This window comes from Ammospiza nelsoni, chromosome 7 (assembly GCF_027579445.1).
Source record: "Ammospiza nelsoni isolate bAmmNel1 chromosome 7, bAmmNel1.pri, whole genome shotgun sequence".
In the NCBI taxonomy this organism is placed as follows: domain Eukaryota; kingdom Metazoa; phylum Chordata; class Aves; order Passeriformes; family Passerellidae; genus Ammospiza; species Ammospiza nelsoni.
The window spans coordinates 33,200,659-33,226,597 of record NC_080639.1 but is presented as its reverse complement, the minus strand read 5'-3'; the positions used below and the strand labels follow the sequence as shown (position 1 = coordinate 33,226,597).

At 40.0% G+C, this 25,939-nt stretch overlaps 1 protein-coding gene across 2 annotated transcripts in view; it reads right to left on the bottom strand.

Moving 5' to 3' along the window:
• The window catches only part of MGAT5 (alpha-1,6-mannosylglycoprotein 6-beta-N-acetylglucosaminyltransferase), a 112,032-nt gene extending 87,122 nt beyond the window's left edge, over positions 1–24,910 (bottom strand). The window contains exons 1-2 of one of the 2 annotated variants that reach the window (XM_059476405.1): positions 24,815–24,910; positions 13,589–13,677 (exon numbers count right to left, since the gene is read on the bottom strand). The gene's annotated coding sequence lies outside the window, so the exon portion shown is untranslated. Of the gene's footprint in view, positions 1–13,581; positions 13,678–24,814 lie in introns of those variants that run through there. The other variant, XM_059476406.1, reaches the window with a different exon arrangement.
• Between the last annotated feature and the right edge of the window lie 1,029 nt (positions 24,911–25,939).

The window sequence follows — 25,939 nt, the reverse complement described above, 5'->3', positions numbered from 1 at the left end:
AGGAATGCTAACAGCAATTTATAAAAGAGTAGGAGTGAAGTTGGAATTTTTCAGCACCAGCTAATTTCTTCTTTCTCCCTCCCCACATCCTTCTTAACGTGTTAAAGAAGGAGCGAAATAGAAAAAATTTCTTCAGGATTTGGAATATTTTACTTGCTACATTTGGAAATATAATTCATAGCTGTAACAAGAATTCATGAGAATAAAAAAAGTTTGAGATTTGAATACGGGTACTGAAAGTTATCTTTTCAGCTGCTCTTTGTGGTTTGCTTGAATATAGAAAAAAAATTAAGAGCCTGCATTTTAAGTTTTAAGTATTCCCAACTTTCCTCATAAGAAGAAATTGAAGTTTACAGCTCTGCCTTTTTACATTGTGTCAGTTAAACACCTGAATTTAAGATATTTTTATAGTGGTGCATTTTATATGTTATGAATATAAATACCTTCATAATCAATAATATATATTAATAAAAATAAAATACAATATATTTTATGGAAAAACAGACTAGCATAATGAATGAAGAAGAATCTGAAGCAAAAATAAATATATATATGTATACATATATACACATATATACAAATATATACATATATACACACGTATATATCTATATATACCTATATATATAGATACACATATATGTATATATACACACACACACACATATATATATATATATATATATATATATAAAAGTATATGTGAAGTCATTTTCCAGCACTTGACTTTTGAGAGGGTGGTCAAAATCTGTTTAATTGTGGTATTCAGAAAAGAACATGATCACTTCAAGGACTATCTATTCCCATAAAAAGTGTGTATATTTAGTAAAATCTTTCTTGGCATCATCTTCACAACATTCATCTTAACAGATGGAATAAAAATGTGGCTCACAGGCAGGACAGACTGACCTTCCAGGACAGGACTCATTTAACCCACAGGCAGATGGGACAGCAGAGTTTAGGAACACTGCACATTTCTGACTCCAGTTAGTTCAGAAAAAGTTTTACTGGGTCAGTCACTCAAATCTGAAGACCTAATAGTATTACAACTTCCTCAGGTCCTGCAGGATCATAATAAATCCTATAAATACAGATATCACAGCCAGGACTTGTGCACCAAAACGCTGCAAGGTTTGTGCACCAAACCTCCCCTGCAAGAGGATTTATTGCTGTTCCAGGAGTTCACATTGCTAAGAAACGTGGTCCTCATGAACACAGGACAAGCCTGACCAGGACCCTGCAGAGGCTGCAGCAGGCAGGGATTGCTGCTGTGCTGCCCTCGAACTCCCCAGCATTGCAGAGCTGATGGCACGGTGACAGTGAGAGCCCACAGGGACCCAGCCAGGGCTGCAGTCAAGGTAAGGAGACAGACGAGAAGACAAACCTTGGAAAGCCTTCTATCCTCTGCAAACTGAAGTAGATTAGTTAACAGCAGAAGCAGGTGAATGGGTGATCACTGACAGGGTTGTCAAGCACTGGCACAGGCTGCCCTGGAAAGTGGGGGAGCCGCTGTTCCTCAGGGACGGAAATGTCACATGGATATGGCTCTTAGGGACATGGTTTAGAGGTGAACTTGTCAGTTACAAAAGAAAATAAATCATCATGGCTTGCAGCAATTTGAGAGGGCATAATTTCCATCAATCAGAAATCCATCTAAATGATGTTACTCAAACTGAAAGTGCATTCATTTACAGTACAGAGAAAATGAAAACTACTATAAAATCACTTACACTCATGCATTTTTCCTTTTTTTTTCTTTTTTTTTTTATTCTTAAGTAGTGAAAGTAGCAGATCGTTTCATTTAGGAAAATAAAACATAAAACACTGAGTGGTTAACCCACCCACTGAATGCACTTACGTCTCTTTTTATAAAAGATCTTTAACAATATACTCCTCGAAGAAGTAAAAGAAAAAGTTTGACCCCAAGTCAGCATTTCTCTCTTTTCATTTCTGTTTTCAGCATTGTGCCTGATCTCTCCATCGTCCTTAACCCCTACTGCAGTGCCTGGCAATGACCCATTGTTACAGCCTTGAAAAGCGACAGAGCATCTCTTTCAATTTCTGGTTTTCCAAAAAAAAAAAAAAAAAAAAAAAAAAAAAAAAAAAAAGTATTGGGAAAAAAAGCCCCCAAAAACCTACTTTCAATTTCTTAAAAAACCATTCATTTGGCTGAACATGAACATGGTGTCTCTCAATACAAAAGGACAAAAGGTGTCCTTGTTTTCCAACACCTGTTAAGTGGTAGCTTGCATAAAAGCAAGACTTTTTCTGACAGTGTAGGATTTCATATCCAGCTTTTCAAATGGCAGTTGACCTCCCCTTGCCCTTCCTAAGTATTTAATTGCCTTAGTCTACTGACACACTGGGCCACCGCCACATGAATCTCACCCAGCACACAGTCAATACTTCTACTTGAAAATTTGCTATTAAAATATAAGAAAGCCTTTTTTATGTGTTCTGCTTTTAGATTTTAGATTTTTTTTTCCATTGCTGTAAATTTTTTATTTGGTTTTGTGATTAATTTTTTTATTAAGTCCATCACACAATAAAGTAGTTCAAACAAATACTACAAGGTTTGTGATAGTACTCACTGACATAGATGTGTATGTGGAATATACAAGAAACAAATAGAGCAAATTTGCCTTCAAGTACTATCTTAAAGCAGCTCATATGTTCATGGAGCACCATCAGGAGGAGTCTGCCCCTGTTTTCTCTACACCTCCTCTATCTGACATTCATAAAAATTAATAAGATTCCCTCCCAAAGTTTCTTTTCTCTGGGTTGGACAGTCCCAGCTCTCTCAGCCTCTCATCCCATGGCAGATGCTGCAGTCCCTTACAGGTACAACTTCTCCAGTCAAAAGTTAAGTAGGTAGGGCAACCCATTTTGACAGAGTGGAAAACCACTCAAACCTGAACACTTCAAACCACACAGAGCACCCAAAGTGGTGCACAGGAACATGGGAGTTCTAGAAGTATCCATAAATGTTGTGGCAGCAATTCAGTTACTATTCTTGTTAGCATGGCATCATCTGTGAAAAACTAAATACTATTCCTTACATAGATATAGTACTTGTAATACAGAATAACATAATAAGCATAAAATGACTCAGAGGTTAAGCACAATTTACAGCTTCAACTGAGTTGTTAACTCTGAAAGTGTTTTAAAAAACCAAGGTATTCTGATGCTTCTCACACTTACTTGAATTTTACTACCAGAAGCTGACATTTGCCCATCTTGATCTGCTGTAAGTGAAATATTTTCAACACAGTTGTAAGAACAGCATCAACATAAGTCTGTATGTAACCAAACTGAGAGTCAGCAATAAGAGCAGCAGTAAAAGTCTACCAAATGAGAACATACACATTGGAGACACAGTCCAAGGTACCAAGCTGGTACACTGTATAGGTTTTTAAAGGCTTACTAAAACTTCAAAGACTAAATTAATAAGTTTCATGCTTCAAATATCTATTCCAAGCATCTTACTTGATTTATGCACAGTTAGTTTTTAAAAAAACCCATGCAGATAAAGAATTTTGGAGCCAACACTACAAATCTTGCAACCATTTACTAGAAAAAGCCATTAACATCTTGCAAAACCTTTTTTTTCCTCCAAGCAATAAGCATTCCTTCATCAACACAATTTCCTACACACAAGTAAATGTATTTTGGCCTCAAATCTTGGCTGCCTTTATCCGAGTAAATGATACAAGTCTTTTTAAAATGCTTTGAAAGAACTGTATATCCAGTATGAAAGAAAGGACAGCCATAGATATTCTTCCACTCAACAGCTTTCCATAATTGCAGTATTTTATCAATGAAACTTTATGCAGGTTACTGTCAAACTCATTCTGTTTCCCACACAGTCCCAGAATACATTGCAAAATATCATTAAGCGTTTGAAAAGGATCTACTTTCATCCCAAGTGATTAAAGACAAGCTTGGTCAATTCTCATATTTAAGTTAAGGCAAGACCAGAATACAGCACACCTAATTTCAGGTCCCTTTTAAAGATCTTCCCACTGGCTCTTTTCAGCAGTACCTTCCTCCAGGTACCTTCATCTTCAGAACAGGATTCTGGTTTGTCTGAGTTGCCTTATGAGTAAGACTTCAAAGTTCTGCTTTAAAAAGTCTGTTTACCAAGTATCCATGGATATATGCAGTCTTCAGGAATTTACTGAAATTGAGTAAAACTTGACTAGCATCTCTTATATCAGATGCAAGTCTCCACTAGTGTAATGAATGTGCTTATCCCATGCATACACATACAAATTAAGTTAAAGCCATTCCCACAAACAGTCCCCCTTTTGATACCTCAAAATCTGAGTTATTAAAAATAAAGTAAATTAATTATCCAAAGAACTTGAGTATCTAGGCAGTATTTTCTCTTCCATGTGACTGCTGCCAGGTAAGTAAAGAGCAGAAAGCTGAAGCTCTGTGTGATTTATACAGTTTTCAAATCATCTTCCTGGAAATTATTGAGTAAGTTTACCAAATCTCTACAATTTCAGCTTTTTCAGATTTAAGAAATACAAGTCAATCAAGTCCTGCAGATATTTGATATTATTTATTTCTATATTGTGTGAGTAAAAGCAAAACGAATGACAAATGATAAACAGGAACTGCAGAGGAAATGGAAGGGAAAAGGAAGAAAAGGAAGCAGAGGTGGACAGTTAAAGCAATTCTGAAGGGACAAAAGGGGCACGTAAAGCCTCAGTGAGAGATAATGCTCCCTATACCCCAACAGCTGTTGAAGAACAGTAGCTGAATTGATTTCTTCCTTAAACAAACCCGCAATAACTCTCAAGAGTTGCTGTGGAAGGAAGCACGGGGGGAAAAAAGCCCTGCAAAGTTCATTTTGATTTGAGTGGGAGAGCTCCTGGGACCTGGCTGCTGCCTTTCACTGCTGACAGTGCCCCCAGAGCTGCACCTTCTGTGCCTGCAGAAGACAGGAGCATGACTGGAACTGGGTTCTAGGATGCAGGGATGTCACTTCAGGCATGACATCTCCCTCGTGAATGTGACATCCTCCTACTCCCTGCCTTTCACTTCAGCCCCCTTTTCCAGAGAGATGAAAACCTCACCAAGCCATTAGGGGAATTCTCTGTGCCACAGAGTGTGCATTGCAACAGCTCTTTTGAGGCAGTAAAACTTGGGGCAGGAGCACCCACAGAAATTTACATCAAGCTCAGTCCAATACATGTCTTTTCACTGAAATGGGCAAAGCCTATCAATATTAGCATGCCAAGCCAGCAACAAAACCCACACAGTTTAAACAATGTTGTCAATACAGCACGATATTACTCATACACTTCACACTTATAGTGCAAATTATCATCTCTCCACCTCAGTTTGGCTTCCTTTCCCATCATAAAGGGCACAGAAAAAGGAAATAAAACAGCTACAGCAGCTAAAACCCTCCACATAACATTCTAACATTCAAGCTACAATAGCCTTTATTTTTCTGCTTCCTCACACTTTTCACAAAGTTGAATAAAAATTCACAGAGGTGACCTCATAAATAAGGCTGGTAAAGCATTATGGTCTCAATCTGTAGGAACAGGTGACAAAATGCTTACCTTCCAAACAGCCACACACACAGCAGATGGCAACCCCTCGCTAAGTGTGGAATTGAGGAACAAGGCTCTCTCTGCAATCCCTCACAAGCACATGAAAGGTACTGCTAACAAGGAGAAAAACATCTGGAGGAGAGTGTTTATATATGGAACACAGTTGTTGAATAAGCAAACGGAAGTGGGAATTTGCATTTGTTAGTGTATCTATGGTCTGGCTGCTTTGCAAACAGCTACAAGGCAATGTAAGGAAAACCCAGACAGAAAGGCTCAGAGCATTTTTGGGGCAATGTGTACACAATGTTTTCCCATACCTCTTTTACAGCATGTGCAAAATGAACAGCTTCAATGGCGCATCTGACTTTTATTTAGATATTAAAGAAAAATACCATTTTTTAAACTTGTGCACACATAAAATAATCGTGTAGCGGAAAGCCACAGCACAAGACAGTGTGAACTAAGCAAACAATCCATTGCTTTTTCTGTACAATTTCCAGTTGTCATTCTAAATTAAAACAGGAAGAATTTAAGGAGCTGTCTGTTTTCAGATGAAAATCCCATTCCTAAACAGGATTAGCTGGTAACCTAAAAATATCAGTCAGTAATCTCCAAAAGTCATAAGCTCATGCACCCCACAAGTCCAATACCAATCACTAACTAAAAGAAATTAGGTCAGAATCCAAATCAGATCACACTACAGTAGCATCAATCTTCTTATTTCAGAGCTGTCACATTTTAAATCTGTCACACAATTCCTACATAAATTATTAAAAACAGAGGAGATTTGCCTCCAAACAGAGACTAACTAAAAGTGACATTCTAGTTTATTGTGACAGTTTAAAAAAATACATATCTTCAGTCACTTAAAACCTACATCTCTAAATGCACCCCATCAAGCAAGCAAACCAAAGTTATCTGACAGGCTGCTTTTGTTTCCTTAAAATGATCTGCGATCAGGTGACAGTTCTGCTGTCACTGCCATGGACTACTTTCCTTGTACATTCCCAAATCTTATTTTCTATATGTAAAAAATAATAAACAGTATAAAACATCTGACAATTTTTGAAATGTATTGGTGTAAAGCCACACCTTTTCACAATGACAAGAGTCTTGCAAGATGCAGACTCCAGGACACACATGAAGTATTTGAGCATACTGCAATAACTTCCATCTGCAAGTCATTAGCTGCACTATTAATGTAGTGGCCATTTCAGCTCACATTGTTGACTGCCTGCCTTGACTGAGTGCCATTTGGGCAAAACCACAAATATCCAATGAAAGCATCTCACTGGTACTGTGTTCCCAGAAGTGGCATCGCTGACTTACTGACAATTATCACAGTTTTTAATGGCTTTTAACCTTGGTGCAGTTCACTGACTGCCACTGCTGGCAAGGAGCAGCTATGACCAGAAAATAAGTTTTATCTACAACTTTTAGATAGAGGCTGACTCCAGAATGAGAAGCAGCGTGATACTCAAGTCCTATGATATCTTCAACTTGAAAATTCACGCTTTATCTACAAACTTGTCACCAAAGACAAACCAACTGGGTAGCTAATGGTGGCAGTACACTTCAACACTCTTATTTTGTCTAATTTTATGGTGACATTTATGAGCTGTAATAAGCTATATGAGTCAGTGTCATAAGCCTTCATAACACATAACGAACTAGAGGGCAAAGTAAGTGGTTCGCCTCCTAATTAAACAATAGTTTAAATCCTTGCCATGCAGAATAAACCTCTTATTAAATATCATCATTTTTGACTTCTTATATAACAAGTTTCTGTCTATCCCTGGCTGAGTTACAATGACAATCACAAGTCTACAGACCACCAATTCCTTTGGGAAGGGACATTTACCGACTGCAGTTTGAGAAAATATAGAAAATGTCATGAGAAAAGCCAAACAAATTTTGCACTCCTCACACATAACCACCTCAAAAATGTCCCAAAAACCCCACATCCAAAAAACACCAAAACAACCCCAACAATAAAACCCTGCCCAATGATTTAACCAGCTTCTACTGCCTCATCTTTGCTAGTAGACAGAATCTACATTTCCCTGTGTGCTCTGGGCCCACCAGAAGGTAAAGTACTGTCAGCATGACCTGGCACATGAACAATGCTCTGTAGACACAGGGTGCAACCAACAGACATTTATATCACCATATCAGCGGTGCAAATGGCATTGAACAAGCAGGGGGTTTGTTTGACTTTGTTCTGCTTCTCTCTCCCTTGGATCAGTTTACTTGCAGTGGACCATCTCTGCTAATTTTAGCTGCAGTTCTCAGTCATTTTCAGCCAAATCCAAATAGTTTCTCAGGAACTCATACTCCCAGGCATGTAACATCACACTGCTTAACTCTGACAAACCAAGTTTGCATATTCTTGCTACAGGCAAAGCAGAGAAATTGGAGTTCTCTTCATACCACAATCTAGCAGTGATGCATAAAAAACAATCAAACCCTGCAGTGAAGAAACCTTCACTTCATGCTCTCTTGTGATGGGACATCACAGCTATGAGAGGATAAAGCACAGTCAGCCAACACAAACTCAGTTTGAATGCAAGGCCCAGTGAAGAGCTGTGGGACCCAGCTTGTACAGCCTGTCATGGAAGACAGGCATGAGAGGCCTTTTTCCTGCCAAAGTGGGCTGACAAAAAGGTTAGCCTGGACAGTTAAATTTTCTTGCTGCCACAGCTGTCAGAGAGCACTCCTGCGTGGCTTGTCACTTGTCACTAGAAGTTTCACAAAAGAAGGTAAATCTATTTCTTTTCCTCTTCTCACCCCATCTCCCCTGGAGCTACGAATTAATTAAAAAAGCTTAAAGAACTATAAAAGCCATCAACAAGAGGCAGGGAGAAGTACAATTAAATAAACCCAGTAATGTAAAACCCAAACTGCAGGCAGACAATTGAACACAGTATCCCTGGGTTGATGTCAATATAAGGAAGGTGGAAAGAGCATTGTGTTACAATCTAAGCCTTAAGAGCAAATTTCTTTACACTCATATCAACATAATAATTTTCTAATGCAGGAAAGAAAGCAGTTCAAAGCCTCAGCTGAAATATAGACTGAATAGTAATCTCATAACCTTTGTTCTCTGTTAAAAACTTGATGGACTTTGTTAGTGTTTGTAATGTCACAAAACATTAGGCCTCCATCAATTGCTTACCTCATTTTGAAATGGGCAACAAGGTATTTCTTTTCAAGGAAAGAAGAAACTTCTAAAATATCTTGTCAGCTCTACCCAAAAGCTTTACAGAGCTCTTCAGTTCCAACAGCACTGATCCCATGATCCTAGAGCTATTACTTATGGGTTTGTCCTTGAAGAAAGCCCTGCCAGTGACACAGCACCTGAAGAGGGTTACTCTAAAACAACCCCTACATTTCTCAGTAGTTACACCATTTGTTATGAACCAAAACCTACTAATGCTAATGTCAGAATTATCTTCTGACACAAAATCCACCAAACAACAACCACGACAAATGAATTAACTTTCACCAATCTAACATCTTTCTTATCAACAATATTTAAACAAAACAGTACTGCTTGTATAAAGTACAGACGGCTCTTAATAAGAGGTCAAATGAATCAACTTATAAAGACCAGTTTCTCAGGTGTGTGCCAATATACTGTGGACACCTTATCCTGAAAATGTATTAATGGCTGCATGCCAGTCCTACTTCAAAGAAAACCACCATGCGAGTCATAACTAAGCCCTCCTCTAATCACAAACATGAAAATTCCTTAACTCTTCAGAATTTAAGGGGGAGGGCAGGCAGACAAAAAAGAAAAAAACAAAAACCTCAAGAAACCCATACATGACTTGTTTTCTGCCAAGGGCAAAAACATCAGGCATTCTCTAAAGGGCTGAGATGACTCTGAACATTTTAGAGGATGCTGTTCTGGGCACATTCAGCAAAAATGCACTAAGAACTTGGAAGTCAAAGAGAGCTTCCACAACAATGATAATAGATCCTTTGAAAAACAATTATCAGAGCAACTATGGAGGAAAAAGTGCATGTACATAAGCAAATAGGACTGGACAGAAGAAAATAATTGGCAGAAAAACAAGATCTTCAGATTCAAATAGGGAAATACATTTCATTCATTTTCCTCATTTCTCTCAAGTTGTTAGCAACCTCTAATGTATTTTGTAGTATTGCTCTTAACTAAGATTTACCAAATGTTATAAGTACATATTCTAGCATTAGATAACTTATACCAAATGTTATAAGTACATATTCTAACATTAGATAACTTATTCCAAAACAAAGTTAGTGCATACTTTTGCTATCTCTGTTACTAAGATCTGGGAGAAAGAAAAGCCAAACAAACCCAAGAAGAAAGGTTTTTTGTAACCATAACAAACAATAGTGAGGTTTTATCTACATACTTCTTTGAAGGTCATCATAATGGGCCATAACAAAGGAATTGTTATCACCTAGGTTAAAATCTGATGAATTGTAAATAAAGATCACAACTGCTTATATTTGAGCTGAAGTACTTATGCTGGAAAAAAGCATACATCCACCATCTGGTGCACAGTAATTACAGAAATTAAAACCACATTTCTGTGGCCTGCCTTTAACAATTTTTACTGATACAGTAATACTTGATCTTCTTAGGGAGCATAATCTAAACTCATGCTGTTAAATGATCATAAGACTATGCAGTGCATGGCATAAGCAGTTCATTAACTGGACTCTTTAAAAACACTTGCTCCCCAGTATTAGTGGAAACAGTTCCTGTAGGTTCACGTCACGCCGTTCAATTTAATCCACAGGCAAGGCAACTTAATTTCACACCTGCTGAGTGATATCATGATGGATGGCACCACAGCAGGTCATTAATTTTGTTTCCTTTTGATTAATTTCACACCATACACTGGACACAGTCTTTTGAGCTAGGATGTCTAAGAGCAAGACTTAATGCCTGCAAAGGGCTAAAATCAGGTTTTGACTGCTTGCCAAAAGGCAAAGAACCCAGATGTGACACAAGTGAAAGGGAGCTTCACTAGGCTTGGCACTGAACTCTGACATGGTTACAGGTGTGGCAGCATATTTTAAGTGTGTTGTTCTTAAGTTCAGCCATAAAACAGAAATTCTGCAATATCTTACTTACAATCAAGAAGACAAAGTTAGTTTTATTTGCCACAGAAACCCTTCCATCATTTACTTACTGATGGTATACCTAACAAGGTAGAAAGATTTGCTAAGGCTACTATACTTCCTGATTTCAAATATTAAAAAAAAAAAAAAAGGCATGATTACACAGGATGAAAGAAGAGGAAGGAAAATATAACATCCAAAGATGACAACAGCAGCCAGTGTTGCCACCAGAGCAGAAGGGGAAGCAGTGGGTCGTTTTGTCACTCCAGTCAGTGAGGACATCTGGGGTCTTTGGAGGCCTCTGGACCCAGAGCAGAGGGTCAGGCACAGCAGAGGGCTGAGCAGAGCCAGCTGCTCACAGCTGAGGAACAGCCTGATCTCCCTGCACTCACCCTGCTGCTCACACCCCCCTTTGTGCTACATGTGCCAAATCAACAGATCCCTCCATGAGCTGATTCAGCTCATGAAAACAAAAGAAGCCTTTTTCTTACATTAGCTTTCTGCTTGTTTCACAAACCAAGCTGTCTAACAGATGGGTCAGGTGCATATCAGGGCTGGTGAAAATGAAAAGGAGAAATTGTATCTTCTGGTAGCAAAGAGATGTTTAGCTTAGACCTTCTCCCCCTTTTATGGGATGATTCAAATTATCAGCCCCAAAAGCCTCATCTTTGTTGACTACAAAAGGACCTGAGCTTCCTAAATTCAAATTAGGATGTGCTTTCATCCCTTCTTTTCCCTTTCTCTGTGCACCCCAATATTCTACAGCACAAATATCAGGGAATCATTATTGCCTGTCACTCATTCAAAGCTTTTGCTCTTCTGTTCTTCAAAACAGTGCTTTACAACATAGCATGAGCAAATTTTTAATCTCTTTCTGATCATGAAGAATAATTTAGAAAACACAGAAATGCTCATGCTTACCAGCAGCCATTTTTGGTAAGAGAAACTATTGCAGTCAAGTCAAAATAGTGGAGAGAGTGACAGGGACAATGGTTTTGTGATTTGACAAATGGAAATGACGTGGGACACGTGATTCAGTATGCATGGCTTAAATCTCTCAGCGTGACAAGCTTAAGTGAGGAAGACACGAGCTACTCTGACTCCATCTGTGCCAGCAGACTTCCACTTCTCCAACCAGAACTCGCTGCCCCCTCACATCTGCCCACAGAATTTACCTCAGCGTTCCCTAGACCTTACTGCAAACTAAGTAGGGCAATAATTAATTTGCTATTTCAGCTGCAAATCTGGTCCTGCTAGTTTGATTAGCATAGTTCAGGCTGTGTAGACTGGCCTGTCCATCAAGGTTGCAGGAATCTCTCCTACAATCATCCTGTTGTCCTCTTCTGGCTCAGCACACTGACTGACATCATGACTTATCATCAAGTACTTGATCAAAGGCTCCGCACAAAGTTTGAATAGATGCTGATTTGATGTGTTATAATGGTTACCTGTTTATTTGCCAACATGTAATTTTCAGCATGAACTGAAAAGTTTTACTGTCAGCTCCTATAAAGAATGTAAAATCAGGATGAATAAGAAGCTGGATTAATAGGACATAGCCACTGAATGGAAATTCAAAGTAAATTATCTCAATCATCAGAAGCTGTGAGCTGGATTTTGTGGATGCAACTCCCATTGCTGGCAACCAATTGTGACAATTTTGACAGTCAGGAGTACCCAAGGAAGAGGTACAGCTTCAACAAGATTTGCAGCAGTTGAGTTCTTGCTCATCATCACTATCACATGGTTCACGTTACCAATGGGAAAGTGAACATTTCAGTCCTTTCCCCAGTTACCCACAACACAGTATAAAGAGTTTGTGAGAGAACCGGTTTTTGAGAACAGGTTTTTGGTTTCTGAGGTTTACATTCTTGGATGTCTAGAGAACACCTGGGTGCACTTCCCTTTGTATGTCTCAGTTCTAAGGGGCTGCTGAGGAAGCCACTCACTTTCTAGCCAAGATCTCTTTGTAGCTGAAAAAATCCCAAACAATAAAACATTCCCTACCCCATTCTAAAAAAACCCCACAACCTAATACAAAACAATGTCCCAAAACCCCCAAACTGAACATCAACCAAAACCCTAACTAAGCCACCCAGGTGACATTTCTCAAACAACCAAATTCTTATCCTCCCCAGAAAGTGGTGGTACTTTCAAAATATAGAAACCTAATCTGCCTGTACATAATTTGAAATTAGGAAACAAGAGAAGCCAAACTCTCAAGGCAGGTCTTAAATTGGTTTTTTTTCATCTCACACAAATAATAAATAATTAAGGTGAAATTTCCCATAAGTGCATAGATTAATGCTTACCAAATCTCTTTAATTATTAAAGCAATTTGTGAACTAAAACCTAAGTGCAATAAAGAATGAATTTCAAACTGCTATATGTTTGCATATATTCATTATGCACATCACCATATGTCAGGCAGAATCTCTGAAGGTGAATCTCAAACAAGTGATTACCACTGAAGCAATATGATGGAGAATAAAGTAGACAAGTGATGTATTTAGCTTCATCCTATCTTTGTCCCTAGAGAAAAGCATTCCCTCTAGTGTGGGAAGGGGAGGACGGGGAAAAAGCCTAAAAAATTAAAACATGTTTTTCCCCAACACTAATGACCCATTTTAAACAGTCTTATGTAACTCAAAAATGAGATTATACTTGCGTTGTCATGGATTTAATTTCATATTTTCCAGCCTGAATCATATCAGAAGGTTATTTACCTCACTTGTCTACCTTCTGAACTTACTCAGTTAAGAAATTCAGTCCTCTGCAGCTTTTCAAACACATTAAATAAAAAAAAAAAAGGGGGAAAATTTGGTGAGGTAATTCTGCACTTGTCTGAACTGTACAAGGTTTATACAATCTGAAGCTATGTAATTATGTTAAATACCTTCTACCTTCTGAAATTTTCACCAGTCCTGGAATTCCCCCACGTGTGCTCTTCAGTGTTCTCAAACATGTACGTTGAGCTTTTCCCTCTGCAGTGCTGGGAACACAAACCAGTTCTTAGAACACTTGGTTTAAACTGAACCACTGTCATTAAATAAAAAGCTTTTCCAAAAACAAGGAGAAATGTGTTCACTTTGGTAGCTATTCTCTAAAAGGGTCACATAAAATTTAGCAATCACAAATCTCTGCCACTCATAGTTGTATGGATGGAAGAGACAAAAAAATGTTCCTTCTAGCAGAAAATGTTGCTGCAGAATATCTTGCAGATGGACATTAATATAAATTGAAAACACTACCTATGTACAACAAAATATCCACGTATTTGTCAAACATTATCTGAATAACAGGGATAAGAGCTACAAGTCAGACTTCCAAGGTCCACTCAAAAACATTAGGGTATTATTTAGGTTTGTTCTCTTGTGTTTCAACAATACAAAAACATTATAAACCATAGAATGTAAACACCAAGGCTTCCTTTCTTCTCCCTCAAGCATTAAAAAATCTCTAGAAAATCCCTCCTAAATAGCCTCCTAAATCCAAATGGTTTCCAGATGAAAAAAGGAAATTCAATAAGCAATATTGTCCATCTCCAGAATGGTGACAGTGAAAAGCTCTGCATTTTGATCTAACAAGGTTCTTCCTAGAGCCACGTTTATATTAGTTAGGTAAATGTACAAGACATAAAATAAACCCACAGACAGGAATACTCATCTATAAATATGTAACCAAAACCATCTATTTTCAGACAATCCATTTGAAAATTATTACAATCCAGCAGTTAATGTAAATGCACAAAGCTGCCAAAAAGATCACTTACAGCTCTGAGCAGAATGTAAATGATCTTGAAACAGTACTGTAGTACCAGCAGAGAGGAAAACAGACAACACTTTCCTGATACTACCACAGATGAATGGATTTCTTTACTGTTTAGTCAAACCTAATGAAGAGAAAAAGATAGGCAAAGACAGAGGAATAGATTTTCTAATAATATGAAAATACTCATTCCTTTCAACTCCCAGGGGAAATGTGCTGGCAAACACATCTTAAAAGTTGATACAAAAAGCCTTTCTCTTTTAAACTGCGTATCACTGGGCTACATTGATTTATCTTTGTAGCAGCCAGGATTTGACAGATAACCTGCAAATAACTATTTCAGGCATTATCTTATCGCATTTCAACATCCTGAGCAGTCCATTTGCTGTGTAAGCTACAACCACGAGGATCCAACACAGACCATGGTATCCTTACACCCAAATTCTTCTGGCTCAAGTGGGTAAATGTGTACCTGAGCCATCAGAGGCCACCAGGGGCTCTGACTGCAGGGGGACACCAGAACACCCCAGCCCTCACTGCAGGAGTGGCTGGAAGGGCTCAAGGCCAGGCTGGATGGGGCTCTGAGCAAGCTGGTCTGGTGGAAGGTTCCTGCAAGAAGGCTGGAATGAGATGAGCCTTGAAATCCATTCCAACACAAACCATTCTGTGATTTTATGGTCAATTATGATTATTTATTATTATTATTCTTATTTTATGATACCTATTATTAGGTGTGGTCTTAAAGAGAAGAGCAGTTCAAGCTACTAGCCTCACAAAAGAAAGAATAAATTTTTTCAATAACATTTTCCTCTGTATTTCAGAGGAATATGATATTTCTTCCTTTTATCACTTAACAGTTTCCAGCTTAGACTGTTATTTTAACAATGGGAAAACTCATATCTTACAGTTTGGACTCAACATATGACTTGAGGTTCAGGACTGAAAGAAGCAGCTTAATTATGACATGACAGCAGCTAGCATGGATTTACTGGACATTTCAGAAGATAGAATTTTAAAAGCTGTCTAAATTAAGATTTCTTTGCTGCCTTGCTCTGCTCAGCTTTCCTGCATTCTAACAGACCACTGAGACAATGTAAAGTTTCAAACTTAAATTTTCTCCATAATATTTTCATTTGTTTATCCTGACTAGCTCTCTTTGGGAGGTATAATGATAGCCTTAGATTAGATTTCTACACAAACATTTATAACAATCAAGCCAAATATGTTATTCCAGTAATATATTGACTATATTAGCAAAACCATGGAAGATAACTCTGGTGCTAATAATCCCAAGGGAAAAAAATTCTGTAGATTAGGACAAATTACTGGACATTCATGGATTACCCAGTTTCAATGTGCTACTTCCATTTTCTGTGAATTCAAAACTTGTGCAACGTGGGCAGTGAGTCAGACCTTCAGTAAAAACACCCTCAATCATTATGGACATCCTGAGGTCACTTGAAAAAGCCTCATCAGAAAACAAAAAAAAAAGCAAACCAGGAAAGAGGAACTGTGAGGAAACTTTGTTGGCACAAAGAAAAAGATGAAGACCAACTGTCCTTGTGAAGGCTTGAAATCAATGCTTCAAATCATCTGTTTTCATAAATAGGTAATGAGCAACCCAACAGAAAGGTACAAGGTAAGCTAGAACCTATTATTAGATGATTATAACAAGGATTCAGCACAACTGCACATACAGCATTCAGAGACTTCATCAACTTTGACTTGTACAGAAAAAAAAATTCTATTTAGGCGTGTCCAGTGGGTGGAGCAGGATGAGCGAGTTCTCTTTTAATCAATTCAAGAAGTCAAGGAGTTTGGCAAATAAGGACATTTCCTAACTTTTTAAATAAAAAATATTAGGTTTTAGAAACTGAAGACAAAATGCTTGGAGTGAAATAGCAAAAGCCATTCAGAAGTCTGGATTAACATAGAAATCATGCTGTTTTTACAAGCAGAACAGGGGATTAGAAAGCCCTCCTCACACATAACAAAACCCACAACACCAAACCCAAATTATGCAATAGATTGAGAGATTATCATGACATCCTAAATAAATTTCAATAAAAGAAATAAAGACCTGAACACCATAGTAAACTGGACAATGGTTAGCATTGCTCTGAGGCACACACACAACACAAGTGAGAATATATTAGCAAAAGAAAAAGAAGTATGAAAATAATATTTGACAGATTTCTTTCTCTGTTTGTCAAATGCAAGGACGACAGAGCTGGTCACTAAAAAATAACAAATGAGAAGGTTTTAATCCTGCATTTTTGTGGCCTGGACAAACATCTTTATCCTGAGCAAAGCGCTTGATCCCCATAGTACAGGCAAGGTAGAGACTGTGAAGTTCCTACAGTTATTTCTGCCAAACTACAATGCTGCATCAGCAGTCTCTTTAATTAAATGTCAAATTTCAGTTAAAGAATAAGGTGGGTGGCATACTTAAAAATATTCTGTAGCTTGTCAAAGGGCAAGAGTACACCTTCATTAAAAAACCCTTTTCATAATGCACACCAAAATCAATACTGTGAAATCTGAGTTGTACATCAGGAATTTATACAGTAAGGAGGCTTTTTTGTTTTTAAATTTGGATAAATAAACACAAAAATGTATATTGATAGTAGGCAATGGAGCTCAAGTTTTCCATGTCCACCATGGAAACAATATTCAAAGGTAGAACAGACTTGAGGTACAAACAACAGTCTGAATAGAGTCCAAGACAATTCTAACAAACCAGAGTACTAATGGGGGATGGGGAAGAAATCCTTTCTTTAGGTACAAAGGTTGAAGAAAAATTGCACTTCAAATGTAGGGGAAAAAAGAACCCCTGCTTCTTAAAATATTTTTAAATCCCAAATAATGAGAAAACAGATTCTTCAGATCTCCATCTAACCCTCTTCTTAAGTCTAAAAAATGTAAAATTGATGTAGAACAGTTTTCCACACATAGTTAAACTACAATACTATTTTTCAAGTACAGCTTTTTAAAAATGAAGTTTTTTTCCTTTTATAAGGCTCACAGTTTTCTTTGCTCTAGAAGCGGCCACATCCATGCCAATATCTCAGTGTGTAAGAAAGTGCTCCCAGCCATGTTTAAGCGACTCAGAAGTGGCATTCTGTGACATTACACAGTGCCAAAGCTATGCATCCAGTACATATGGAAACTACGATGCCAGGAAATGAATCAAGGTACAAGGTCTTTAATGGAAACTGAACAGAAGCTAAACCTGGTACAAGTTTTTGCTCTGCATCAGCCAGTACAGCCCTCAAAGGAAAGTTTAAGTGTACACTTGGGCCTCATTGTGCTGGTTTTAGTACACAGAGCCAGAGGTTTAAGCAGCATCAAGTCAAAAAGAGCTTAAGTAAACTGCAATGTGCCTTTTACAGAATTCACCCACTGCGGTTAAACTCTCCTGACATCACCGGAAAGCTCCAGCCCTTTCACCACAGACCTGTGGCAACACTGAATCCCTGCTGGTAACAAATCAGCAGTGCTGCAACAACTGTTCCTTTGCAGGTTCAGGAGCCAGACGGGATCACCCACCCAAGGGGAATTCCAAACTTACACTGGGAAAGTCCAATTTCCACAGAACTTCATCACAGATGCAAGTATGCAGAAACCTGTGATGGAAACCAAGCCCTTGAGCACCTTCCAGCCTGAAGCTCCTCCTTGCTCCCTCAAATATTCTCTAATTTACCTTGGGGAGAATTTTACTATGATAGGTCAGGTGAAAGTTACTGTAACCTTTTCCTCAAAGGAATCATAATAATCCCTTTAAGTTATCAATCCAGAGTCCAAGGGGAGTCACTTCAGACACTCAAAGACTTCACAAAGATTCACAACTGGGAACAAAACGTGATTCAATAAGCTGTCAGAGGCTTCAAACCACCAGGATGTAGATCCAGTAACAGGTCAAATCACTTTGTGGAACCAAGCACTGCTTCAATTTGGTTTCATTTCTCACATCATTAATACAGCCAGAAGTTTTTATTTTACTGATTATCCAATTTCGTGAACTTAGGAATGCTGAGCTGCTGAAAAAACTCAGGGAAAGTACTCCAACAAGACCCACAGCTTATTTATAAGGAGCACATTTTGTCTTTCAAAAGAAGTTAAGTTATCAAAAGAATTCTTTTTTTTAACTATTATTGTTGATTTTTTTTAAAAAAACTCTACTGGTATTTAAGAAAATTTCTATTAAAAGTAACAAGCGAATGTTTTATTTTAAGCTATAACCATAAACATATTTAAAGTATAACCATAAAATATGGCAACCTGATTACAAGCCCTTAAAATTAGATTAAGTATTCAAAACTGGTTAATTTAATGTGTAGTAAAATAGCTGTTAGCTTCAGCAGAAAAGCCACTGGAAGCATTCTGCTCCTGCATGATTTTTTGCAGTCTAGTAAAAGAAAAGCAGCTGCATAACTGCAGAAAGAAAGAGATGTGAAGTGTAAACAGAATGATGCTGCATTTCACCATGCCCTTGGAGGATCAATAATCCTGAGAGAGAAACTGCATTTCACAAAAATAAATACAGGGAAGCAAACTGCTCATTTTTACAAGAACTTAGAAACCCAAAACAATGTGCTAAGGGACTGATTGGAACAAGGCAGCTTTAATAATGGGGTCAAATATGCTGAGACACCTAGGCTGAAGTCTGAGAGGTAAAGATTGAGAAATCATTTTTTTTACTTCTCTACAGCATGTTCCACACCTTTTTCCTATACTGTCAGATCAAACCTGTACAGGGAGAAGCAGAGACTAGGGGAAAGGAAATGAATTTGAATTCCTGATACAGAGGTGTAGTGGTGCAGCATGAAACTTTCTGGTGTAACTTAGAGCTGGTGTTTTCACTCTTCTAAATCTAGAATACAGAAAATTAAGTCATTGCACAAACTGTACTTGAACAGGGCCTATCAAGAGAGACTCAGAAATTACTTAACAAGCAATTACATAAGCTTGTTAGGAGGTAGATTATCTCTTCAAGGATGTTTATTACGAATACTATACCAATTTTCAAATTCACTGAATGAAGGAGTTATGTATATTATGCAGACAAGGTTTATGTGTCTAATGAAATGTTTCAGACAGTGCATCTTCAATCAAAATACATTTTATGCTTCATTTTATAAAAAAGAAGGTCAAAACAGAAGAGAAAATAAAAGTTTAGTTATGTGGGTCCTTAAATACTTGAAATTGTCTTCCAGGCATATCACATGCATTCTGCAGAGTTCAAAAACTGCATTGAAGCTGCATTGAACTGTAATAGTTCTCTGCAGAAAAGGATCAGAGAGAAAGGGTGAGGACAGAAAAAAAAGAGAGGTGAGGGATAAGACAGCATTTCAAACTCAAGAGAACTACTGCCCAAGGGAATATATGCTCATACAGAAGATTTTTATTAGAAAAACAGCAAAAATGTGTTAATCCACTCTGGTCACACATTGCAGACAAGAGGACTATGACACAATGTGGCAGAACCCAAATGTTCAGCATCTTCCAAAGATCAAAAACCATCCAGTTCTCACAACATAATCTTGGGCAGGAACGGTAATTCACTGCATTTTGTACCTTTTACAGCAATGTAGAATCACAAAATCTCTTTGGTTGGAAAAGGTGCTTGAGAACATCGAGTCCAAGGGTCTGCATGTCTTTTGAACACCTCCAGGGATGCTGACTCAGCCCTGGGCATTCTGAAAGCCTGAAAACCCTTTTGGTGAAGGAGTTTTACCTGTATGCAATCTACTGCTCCATTAGCAGCTGTCTGAGAACGCCTTGCTAGCAGCTCAGGTTAAATAAAAAGCTGAACCAGTCACAGTGCACACAGGAAAGAAGGAACACAACCTCAATAGGCAATGGGAACAAGCAGCAATAACCTCATTACCTAACTCTAACAAGAGTGAAAAAAAGCTTTTAGCTTTAAAACTATTCTAGAGAAACATAACCACAAGGAATACATTTCATGTCAAAGATTATATATAAAGAAATGTAACAAACTACATGACCCATGAGAAACAACCAATTAAAGTAAAATCAAGTTCAGCCTGCTACTTGTAATCTAGGGAAATCCTTTTATCTAAAGGACAAGGTCAAAAGAAGTGGTTGATCACTTTCAAAGATTACAGGACTTTATCAGGATATAAAAATCAGTAGGACAAATATCAGCAGGTTAGACAAATAATCAAGGTTAAACAGTTTGGAATGCCTGTGGGATATATGAAAAAATACAGCTGGCTAAGAGGAATAAGAGGTCCTTGTGAGACTCAAAGGGCCAGGATCACAGGATTCTTAACTCATACAAACCATAAATAATAAATCAAATGAATCACAGCATTGACTTAAGCTTTCGAGAAAAGGACTTTGCTGTTTAGAGTACTGTAAGAGGGAATCCCTGTCCCCCAAAGCATTTCCTCTTGTACTTTCACTGCAGTGTCTCCCTAGTACACAAGCTGTCACACAGGTATGAAATCTCTCCAGCAGAAGTTGCTAAAAGAAAGAGCTGCATCATGGCCTGACTGCATGCACAGACCTTGGGCTTGAAGGATTGACCTGATTAGAGCAGCAAGACTTCTCCTTGTGGAAAGGCAAGAACAAAACCCCACAATTCATCTCAAGACAGCTGGACTATTCCAGCTCGAGTAAAAGAAGAAGGCTATCCACTGTGACAAAATCTGCACTGCCACAGAAAGGCACTGCCTCACACCTGGAGGCTGCGTCAGTGCTTGTGTTGCCAGTGCTTTGTCATTATGGTTGCTCCTCCTCAAACCACATCCACTGTAGAGAGGCTATTTCATTATCCAAAACCCTCCACTGAACTAGTCTAAGTTTGTACAAAACTCTACTCACCCTCTCTGTAGCCATAATTTACAGTAAATTATCAACTCACAGGAACAAGGAAGAAATAGTAAAAAACAAAACAGGGTCAAAAGCAACAGAAATCTATCAAAACATGATCTGAGTGAGATTTATACCTCAGAGAAATTATACTTCATTACATTATAGGTCTGAGTTCTTCAAGAAATAAAAGTTAAATAGATAAGGAAACCTTCAAAATTTCAATATTCTATGCCAATAACAGAAGGTGTACAGATGAAAGAAAACAAGAGGATTTTGAGTGTGCAGGCATACAGAGGGTAGCAAATGCAAAATTCCACTCTTTCTTCTGAAGTATGGAAGGACAAGAGATTTGTTAGATTTTTGTATTCTGGGTTTGTGGTTTGTTTATTTTTTTTGTTTTGTTTATGTGGCATATGAAAGACAGAGATGCACAAATATTAACTTTGCAAAAGTAGAGAGGAATAAAGAATGACCTTATTCCACTCCAAGCAGTTAATTATTTTTGAAATTGAAGATGCAGTAATAGCAAAACTGCTTGATTCCTGAAAGAGTTTCCACTCATCAGATTCCCAGCTGATTAGCACTGTGTAGCATTTTCATTTCCTCAGCAGCTGCTTCCAATATTTTTCCCCAAGAATTGCTGCTGGAGTACTCTGGTTCCAAAACAGGCTAAGCAGAAGAGTTCTGCAGATACTTTGGGGACAATGTGATAGAAGTGAAAATGCAATCAGAACCTGGCACTTTGATATTCATCAGTGTATTTGTTTCCACATCTACTTAAGAGACTAAGCAAACACTAAGTCAAAAAATCTGTTGGCAAATAACCATGATGTTTGCCACTGGATCTCCCTCGGGACTGCTCTTCCTCAGAAAAAAAAAAAAAAACCTGAACTAATTTTCCCATTCTCTCATAAAACACCAAGTCTCATCTTCTCACATGAACACTGCATGAAAACATGAACACTGCATTCACATAAGCCTTTAAAACACCCACCACATAGCTAATAAATTTAAATAAATCTATTAAAATTTTGGAGCCAAGATGAGGAATGAAACTGCACACTAAGCTATTTTACTCAACAGAAGCAAAAGCAGTGAACTTGTTAGATGACAGGAGCATACAATGCCAAAAACATAACCCAGCATATGAAATAAAAAAAAGGAATAATTTCAGACTTGAAGGGAAGGGAGTGGTGCTAATAAAATTCCACGTACTATCTGAAGCGTAGAAATTAACAATGCAAAGCTTTCTTTTACTTTTTAAAACAAGGGAACAGAAGGGAATCTGTTTGGAGGGAGAAGACTTAAAACTGATGAGCAATTGTCTTTATTCTAAGTCATTTTAAGAATTCAGAACGCTTCACTATTTTGCCAGGTTCTATTTCATGAAGCAGATTAAGGATTTTACATGATTTGCACCCAGTGTTGCTGGCTGCTTCCCAAGTTTTAGGCAGTCTAGTTTGGGGAGCTTAGACAACCTGATCTTCTTATATTCAGCACTCAGTCACTTTGTCTTTCAGCATCTTTTCAGTCCAGGCTGTATAAGCTGCCTTCCTCCGGGACAGCAAGATGGATTTATCACTCAGAAAAGAGGAAGCATATGTTCTTATTTAATCCTTATTCTGTTCGTACAAAATAAATCCATATTCTACATAAGAGCAACAGGAAACAGCCTGCATATGTTAAATCAGGAAGAATAGACATTTCTTTCAGTAAACATACTGCTCCACGGGCCTTTTAAAGAGCAAACTACTCCCTACACCTCAGATTGGCAAAGAAGGGAAAGCTGAAGTGAAAGTACCTTGAATGCAATAAAAGCACCAGAAAGAAAGGTGGAAGGCTTTTCCCCTATTGCTAGGCTTGGTACAAGCAGCAGTAATTATGTGAACCGTGGGTGCTGCAGCAAGCAGGGTTTCTCATGAACTACAGTCAGAGTCATTACACAGAGATCAAGAAGGAAAAAGGTAAATCATCCATTCAGACTAAATTGAACTTTGCGTCCCCAGGCAAAATGGTTTCAATAATGTAGAAACCAAGAACTAACCGTTTTTTTGAAAGCTTTTTATGAAAGGGCAAAATTATGCTGGAAGAACTGAGATCACCTCATTGATTTGGGAGCAAAGACATAGCCCCAGTCTGGAAGCAACTTTAAACGCTGTCCTCCCGAGGACAGAGATTAGCAGATGAGTGCCAGCGACTCCCTCCACCCTACTGGCATTTTACACACAAAGCTGTTTGCTGAGATAAAGCACTTGCACAGCACTAAGTCAAAATTCATTCCTGTATTTAGGATTATGAGTCATGTTGTTGAAAAAGCCATCACACTATTTCATGGGGACAAGGCTACAGAGCTTTTTAGGCAAATAAGACTGAATAATAACACGAATCTCAAGAGTAAGCCTTCATTTAAAGTGTTCTATTCTTGCTGCAGTTATCAAGAGAGATTGATGTAACAAGACCTAGTGCAAGAATCGAGAATTCATTTTCTCAGGTTTGCTGACCCCAATGCCGGCAGGAAAAATATGCTCTCCAAAGATGAGACTGATACTGTAGCACAGCTGGGAAAGATGGAACCTACAGACTCTTGACAGCGGGGAAAGCCTCGACCAAGATTTACTTCCGCAAAACCGAGTGACACTTATTTTCCCCCTAAACGTGCTACAAAGTAACTTTGCATTAAACAGTTGCTGAAACTCAAGAAAAAACAATACAATGCTTGTTCAATGTAGGTCCGCACACCTATGCAATCACATCAGGTCAGCCTGATGTGATTTTGACACAGAAATCCCTGCGACCAAACCACAAGGTGATGTTGATGTGACAGAAACACTGAAGCTGGCAAATAAAAAGCACTGTGTTTTCCAATCCAAACCTCTGGCAAATTACAAAAAAAAAAAAAAAAAAAAAAAAAAAAAAAAGAGAAAAAGTAGTAGCTATGGCAGCCCAAGGCACGTTTGGCACCGAGGTGACAGCTTTCAGGAAAACCTCTTTCTCAAATTCACTTCCTAGAGGTTTACAAAGCATTGGAGAGGGAACAAAACCACCAAACCGGGTGGAACCGAGAGCTTGTAAATGGCATCACAAGGGGGAGATTTCAACAGACTCTCGCCCAACATCCATCCTCCCACCCGCGGCACCGCCGCCGCGCTCGGCGAACCCTCTCGGTGCGCCCGGGGCCGCCCCCCGCCCGCAGCCGCCGCCCGGCGCGCCCGGCCCGGGGCCCCGCGGCTCCCCCCGCCGCGGAAGGTCGTTCCGCAAGGTGACGGGGGCGGCCGGGCCGCGGCCAGCACGGGCCCCGCCGCTCCGGGGCGGCCGCTGGGCGCTGCCCCCGTGCCCGCATCCCTCCCGCTCCGCGCCCGCCGCCGCGCCCGGGCAGGCGGGGGCGATGCCGCCGGGCGGGGGGGGTGTTGGTGTTGGTGTTAGCGTGCGGCCCCCCCCGCTCGGCTGCAGCGACCCCCGCGGCGGGGCTGGGCGCGGCGGCGGAGCCCCGGTGGCCCCGCAGCGCGGTGCCGCCTCACCTGTCCGGGCGGCGCGCAGGTCCCCGCGCCGGGCGGAGCGCGGCGCAGCGCCCATGGCCGAGCGCGGGCGGAGGCGCGGCCGCGCCGCCGGGGGACGGGCCAGGCGGGGGCGGGCGGCGCCGGGGAGCGTCTGCAAAGTGCCGGCCGCGCACGGGGGCGCAGCGCAGCGCGGCGGGGCGGGGCGGGGCGGGGCGGGGCGGGGCGGGGGGGGGGGGGCAGCGCGCGCGGCCGGAAGCGCCTGTGACAGGGCGAGGCGCAGCCAGGGAGCGTCTGCAAAGTGCGTGCCCGGGCGCCGAGCGCGCAGGGCGGCCCTGAGGGGAACCGCCCGGCCACGGCCATGGCCGCGGCCGTGGGCACGGGCATGGGTGTTTTGGCACGGCCACGATCACCGGGCACGGTGACAGCCGCCGCCCGCCGTGGTGAGTGAGCGGAGGCGGCTCCCGGCCTCTGCCGCCCCGGGCTCGTCCCCCTCCTGCGAGGGTGTCCCTCAGCAAAGCCGCCGGCAGCAGCGCGGCTTTGCCCGCGCTGGGCGGACGCGTTACCCCGGCCCACACGTTTCCTAAGCATTAGAATGAGGTATTTGTGTCTGTTCAGCCGCTTAGGCTGTCCGTAAAACACGCTCTGCACGGCACCAGAAGTTGGCCTGTGAGAGCCATTAGCGCAGAGGAAGCGGTGTGTTGGTGCAGGGAGGAGGTGACTGCTTTGGACAGTCTCTCGTTCGGCTCAGCTTCAGAGCGGTCTCTGTTCCCTCCAGCCTGCCTCAGAGCTCATAGAGGCTGGGTGACATCTCGTGGCCAATCCTGCTCTTCTGTATGGATACAGCCTTCTTTCATAAGGACAAACATCAAAGTAAAAAACTGTTTCTGGTCACCTCCACAACCTCATGTAAATTAAATAAACATGCCTGTAGGTTATAATGAGATGCAGAACTCTGGTCTATCTCTGTCGCAATATTCATCACATGCCTTGAATCTTCAGGAAATGGTTAGGAAATAATTTTTTTTTTTTTTAATTAAGAAAATGGGTATGGTTTGGTGGCAGTGGACAAAAATCCCTGCTGGTGTTTGGTGACATTCCTGTGGGATTTCTCCACACAGGACAGAAAATGATGATTCACTTTCTCGA